The 5,864-nt window shown below is 36.8% G+C and overlaps 1 pseudogene; it reads right to left on the minus strand.

Annotated features, from left to right (window-relative positions):
- Positions 1 to 879: 879 nt before the first annotated feature.
- Positions 880 to 1,921, minus strand: LOC103254198 (annotated as a pseudogene).
- Between the last annotated feature and the right edge of the window lie 3,943 nt (positions 1,922 to 5,864).

Here is a 5,864-nt window from a genome sequence, read left to right on the forward strand (position 1 = left end):
TCATATGGGCTTTAAAATAATGCATGTTCTATAGCCTTGGATGGAGTGTTCTATAAATGTCAGTTAAGTCAAGCTAGACCACTGAATGTAAAGTTTTTAAATATCTTTTCTGATTTTTCTGTGTAGTTTTTATCAATTATTGAGATACCAATAACTGAAATTTCTAATCATGATTGTTGAATTTTGTATTTATTCTCCCAATTTGTTCAGTTTTCTGTTTTATGTACTTTAGGATCCTGTATAAAGATGCACATAAAATTTATAACTGTTATATCTTTCTGATGTATTGACCCTTTCATCATTATGAAGTATTCCTTTTTGCATTAATCTCTATTTTGTCTTATTATAATAATAACCATTCCACCTGTCTTAGGGTTACTCTTTGCATAGGGTAACCTTAAAATCATTTTACTGTCAACCTATTTGTGTCTTTGAATTTCAAGTATGTCTCTTGTAGATTAAATATAGTTGGATCATGACTCTTTGTCCAGTCTGACCACTATACATTGACCATTCTACCTTTTAAATGAAATAATCAGTCCACATTTAATGCAATTTTTGAACTCGTTGGATTTAAGTCTTGCTATTTATTTATTTTTTTGGAGTCTATAAATTTATTGAGTAAAAACAAAATCAGTGTTAGACATACTAAATTAGATTTGGTTCAAATTTGACTGATGTCCATTTGCAGCAGAAAAAAACTTGGGAGAGGAAGTGATACACATTGTTGGCAAGGGGGCACTGAATAAAACAGTCTTCCATTCATTGGAGAAGCAGGCATCACATAGCCAGTGTGAGTCAGTTAATCAGAACTTTCAGTGTGAGTCAGTGTGAGTCAGGTAAATGCAGAACTTTCAAGGGAGGAGAAGGCCAGAACACCTAGAGAACAAGTTGAGGAGAGCTGGCAGGAGAACAGCAGTCAATGAAGAATGGCTGGATCTCTTGGGGAACTTGCTGACTGACCACATCATAGCCCTTGGGTGGAGTGATTGGCTGCCAGTTGTGCTTTTCATAGTAGATTTGATCCTCCATAAAGAAATGAGCCTTCTGTTTCAGGTTGGTGCCCAGTCAGTGCACTCATAACACTCAAGGAGGTGGGGAGAGGTGACCATCCCACAGCCTCACAAACACACTCACAATGCTCATGCCACATTTGTCACACATGGACAACTTCTGGGTGTTTCCAATCAATACAGCCACCTTGGGGACAAGAACTTTAACACTTCTGAATCCTGAGGGCTTATTGGGATCCCCTTTTCCCTCTGACTCCAGGATTTCCTGCAGAAACCAGGAATGACAGGGGCTCATTCAACTCCTGCTTCTCTGAAGCATCTTGTAAACTTCTGATTCTTTGTCAATGACAAGGCCTCTTGGAGGCTGAGCATGGTCTAAGGGCCTGCTGTTCACATCCGCCCCTCTGGCAGCAGTCTTTGACTCGAAGGAGTTGTTGAAGCTGGAGATGTTTTCAGAAGAGTAGAGGTCGGGTGGATTGTACTGATTCGTGATGACCCCGGGGGCAGTGCTGGAGGCAGATGAGGGGATAAATGACATGGCAATTTGATTATGGTTATGGTTATGGTCCTATGTGCAGGACCTCTTCTGGTTTGGAGGCTAAATGTATCTTGAATTGTGATGTTTTCCTTCCTTTGTCACCAGAGGAGACCAGACTTTAGGTTCATATCTGGCCACTGTGAATGTCATGTTGTATGTGCAGCCCTTGATTTTGTTCTGAACTTCCAAGTGCATCATACTGTTGGTATTTTTTCCATCGATGGCTGTGATCACATCTCTGATACATAAATTAACTATAGCGGCCTTGCTTCTAGGAGTGACCCAGAAATGGCTGCTTGAAGTCCTTGTGGTCCAGGAGCCAGAAGCCCCATGGTCCCAGGCACTGGAGGACTATCTGCTGGGTGGTCATGGCTTGGTGGGGACAGTCAGGCAAGATGTGCGGCTGGGTTTCCCCAGCAATTGCCCTACTTATTTTAAACATTATTCTACCCTTTTTTCTCTTTTACTTTAGAAAATATAACAGATATATTGAGATATAATTTACATACCATGCAATTCACTATTTAAAGGGTGTAGTTTAGTTTATTCACAGAGTTGTACAATCATCACCTCAATGTAGAACATTTTCACAATTCCCAAGGAAAATTGTACTCATGTTTGTCTCCAAGGAGGCAAATTAACATTAAAGCCATAGAGATTAGCCAGTTATTTCTTAACAGAACCTATACATAAGTCAGTAGGGTGGCATTTATCAAGTACTAAGCAACACACACACACATACACACATATGCACGCATGTGTATGTGCATGCACACACACACCCTTACCTGTGCCACCCTAGAATTCTATTCTATGCAATAAAAGTATTATTCAAAGAATATAGTAAGACCTCAAGAGGTTGTTTGGAGGTTCTATCTGGGATGCACAACTACTTGTATATCCCCAACTGAGGGATGATTCTCCTCTATCAAAGAAAGTTGTCCTCTTTGACCAAAACACACAACTTTGAGAGGGATGCACATGGAGTGGTGAGGGCGGAAGGGAATGCCCACTTAGCCAGCCAGATCAGCCAAATTAACCTTGGTGGTTAACAGGGTGAGAGATGTTGCAACCAGGTCACCTTTACAGCTGAGAATAAGTTCTACTATTCAATATCAATGTAGAATGACTATGGTTAACAGCAATATATTACATTTCAAAAAGCTAGTTTCAAAAAGCTAGAAGGTGAATATTGAATGTTCTCAACACAAAGAAATGATAAATGTTTGAGATGATAAATATGGTAATTGTCCTGATTTGATCACTGTATGTTATATAATATTGAAATATCAAGTACTCCCTAAATTTGTACAATTATTATATGTCAGTTAAAAATGAAAGGAAAAGAAAAATGTAAAGGTAAAATGAAAACATTTTTAGATAAATAAAATTGAGGGAATTTGTAGTCAGCGGACTGCACTAAGAACAACATTAAATAAATTTCTTCAGGCAGAAGGAAAATGATCCCAGTTGAAAATATAAAACAGCAGAAAAGAATGAAAAACACAAGATGGTAAGTATAAGGGTAAATGATATTTAGTACTCAAAACAACAACTGAAAAGTATAGAGTAGACTATATATAATATGGATGAAAATAATGCAAAAAGTAAGAAGAGTTAAATGAAATCTAAGGTTCAAGCAGTATTTGGAAAGGATAAAAGTAATTTTTAAAATTAATTAACTAAGTAGTTAATTTTTTTAGTTGAAGTCTCACTCTGCCGCCCAGGGTGAAGTGTAGTAGCACTCTCGTAGCTACCACAGCCTTGATATGCTGGGCTCAGGCAATCTTTCTTCCTCAGCTTTCCAAGTAACTGGAACTACAGGAATGTGCCAGCATATCTGACTCATTTTTTGATTTTTTATTATTGAGTTGAGGTCTCACCAAATTGCCTAGGCTTGTCTTGAACCCCTGGACTCAGGCAATACTCTTGCCTCTGCCTCTCAAAATGCTGGGATTACAAATGTGAGCCATTGTACATGTCAAAAGTAATACTTTATATTACATTGTAATAGGTCAAAGATGAATGATATAATCTGTAGGAAACAACTAAGTAGAATAGAATGTAAAACAAAATTTAATGAAAATAAAAATAACAAATTTATTTAATCCAGAAAAAGTTAAAAAAGGAGAAAAAAAGAAACACTGGTTAATAAATTAAAAAAAGAATGCAAATAAAATAATAAAAAGGTGATAAATTAAAAGAAAAGGGGTAAAGAACCATAAAGCAGGAAACAGAAAATAAACAGTAAGATGGTGTTTAGCAACTCAACTATATTAGTAATTACACTGAAAATAAATGGATTAAAAACTCGAAATAGATTGTCATGCTGGTTAAAAACAAGCTCAAAATGTTGCTTATGTGAAACACACTTTCACTATAAGGATACAAAATAGATTCAGTGCAAAAGCATGGATAAACATAGCCTATGCAGAAAATAACCAAAAGAAAGCAAATGTAGCTGTTCTAATATTAGACAAAATACATCGCAAGACAAAAGCTTTAGTAGAGATAAAGAGAAACATTCACAATTATACACAATGATAACTGTGTCTTCTAGCACAAATATATGAAATTCAAAATGCACGCAGGTATAGACAATTACATTGTTCTCCTCATTCCTATCTCACCATTCTTGTGTGTGTCAAGGAAACCTAGCAATGTCAAATCATATGTTCTTCTGTCTGAGTGCCTATCCTTGTTCTTTCTAAACTGGTATTCTTCTTGCATGAGGCTTTGTCAAATTTTCACTCAAGTCCATGGTTTGGCTTTTGTATTCCTGCCCTTTTTGCTGGGCCCTCTGGAGTCTGACCTTGTTTCTGTCTGTGCCCCTAAAAAGCTCTCTGCTTCATCTGTTACTGTGATCTAAATAATGCATGAACACATTTCTGGTAGACTTTTTGGACATAGAGAATGGTCTTGTATATAGTCATCTTCCAGATGTAACGTCCAGATGGTCACTGCCATGTGTTTTGTAGGTTAAGTTCTACCTGACTGAGCTTGCATCATTCACTTTGCCTTTGTCAAAGTTGCTACCTTGCTCAGAGATTAATCCTCCTTATCAATTTCCAGTTTTCTTGCACATGACCTAGACAAACTCAGTTCAAATTTTGCCTAAGTTATAAAAAGGAAAGACTAACAAAATAAAATATTTTTCTGTTTGCTGATGGCAAGAGACCTTAACATCTTATCTTAGAGAACATACTGCGTTTATGGGAAATTACACCTTGCAAAGTCATCTTGAGGTAGGCAAACACTGATGAGTTTTGGTTTTTGCTAGTGCCAAGACTTCTAAGAAAGATAAGAAAATAACAGATAATACACAAGATGAAAATGTCAGAGTCAGGAAGGAAAAAGAGAAAGAGGAGAAAGATCTTTATAATAGTATCATGCTGTGTTTTCAACAGTGTGACAGTTTCTATGAACCACAAGTCGGTAAATTGAAGAACATCACAAAATGCTTGGGATATTTTATTTCTTGGAAATTGTTAAAGTCACTGAGGTCTGCTTTTGAGTTGATTTGAAAACGAAGCAGAGACAGAATGCATGGATATAAGAGCTAGAAATAAAGGTATTCTGGCTATTTTGATTCTATGGAAGTTTGGAGAAGTTTTTAGACTTCCCCAAAATATGCAACCAGTCATGAATTTCGCAGCAACCTGGATGAAACTAGAGTCTCTAATACTGGGTGACCTCTCACAAAAACAAAGATCCGAGTATCACATGTTCTCACTCATATAATGGACCTTGAACATCCAACCTAATACTATAAGAAAATGACTGACAGTAGTGGGAAACTATGGTGGGGGGAGATGGGATTAACGGTAGCAAATATCTGTCTGGGGATGGGGAAGCACCTCTTATCAATAGGGTGCCTGAATGAAACGTATTTGTATACCTAACCCTTAACTGTACCCCACAACATTATAATAAAAAATATTGATTGTAAAAAAAAAATAATAAACAAATAAAATTTATGTGAGTTTTACCACATGATGTTATGGATACACATAAATTCATATAGATAGTATAATGGTTACTATAGTGAAGCAGACTAACTTATCTATCATCTCATATAGTTACTTTTCCTGCTTGGTTTCTTTAGTCTTAATCCCTGCTCTGGCCCTCCTTGGAAGCTTGTTTTCTTTGGAACCTTATTTTCTAACTGATTCTGTTGGAGACTGTACTTCTGATTTTCAACCACTCCCTTTGTCAGTTCTCTCAGAAGGTGGCCTCTGGCTGCTTATTCTGCACATCATAAGTCATCAGATCGTTTTTGTCTAAGATCCTCACTGGTAACCTTTAGGATAATT

The sequence above is a fragment of the Carlito syrichta genome, unplaced genomic scaffold (genome assembly GCF_000164805.1).
Source record: "Carlito syrichta isolate Samal-C Ts95f unplaced genomic scaffold, Tarsius_syrichta-2.0.1 Scaffold273044, whole genome shotgun sequence".
In the NCBI taxonomy this organism is placed as follows: Eukaryota; Metazoa; Chordata; class Mammalia; order Primates; family Tarsiidae; genus Carlito; species Carlito syrichta.